Genomic DNA, 656 nt, shown 5'->3' on the forward strand with positions numbered 1-656 from the left:
ATCGAATCGCATAAATCAAAGTAGAAAAGTTTTCAAATAAAATAGTTGTATGCAATAATAACAGTAAAACATTGCATTTTTCGATAATGCCATAACATTTTCAACGCTTAGTCTAACTTTTCATTTAATGATTTGGTTGTGTGCTGACATCGAACTGTTCGTACGTTCACAAAGCTCGCAAATTGCTATTGCAGCATCAGTGCGAGTACAACGTTCTTGGCGCGTAATGAAAGTTGAAATTCTTTAAAGCTCAATCAAGTTAGCGGCGCTAAAATGAAAAAATGAAGAAAAAAATTGTTCGTTTTATTGTGCTCATTGTGTGCTATTTTCGGCCACTTTTCGTTTTTTTTGTGCTCCGACCATTTGGTAAATAATTAGAACTTTGCTAAGTTAACCGTAACTTAGCAAAACATTCATTCAATGAAGTATTTTTACTACTTTTCTGGGCTTATTTTTTTGTGCTTTTTATGGGCTTTAAAAATATTGCCCGGTTAACACTGAAAAACCGTTTGACGCCACGCTAGCTAACCCACTTCTTAAACTTTGGTCGAACACGGATAAATAGTATTGAGGAATTACGTGCTATTTTTGGGCTTTTTAGAGTCACCTAAATAATTATAGGAGCTCATCCAGTTTCCGAGATAATTAAGACTTTG

The sequence above is a fragment of the Rhagoletis pomonella genome, unplaced genomic scaffold, assembly GCF_013731165.1.
Source record: "Rhagoletis pomonella isolate Grant_MI unplaced genomic scaffold, Rhpom_1.0 Rhpom_scaffold_00002, whole genome shotgun sequence".
Taxonomy (NCBI): domain Eukaryota; kingdom Metazoa; phylum Arthropoda; class Insecta; order Diptera; family Tephritidae; genus Rhagoletis; species Rhagoletis pomonella.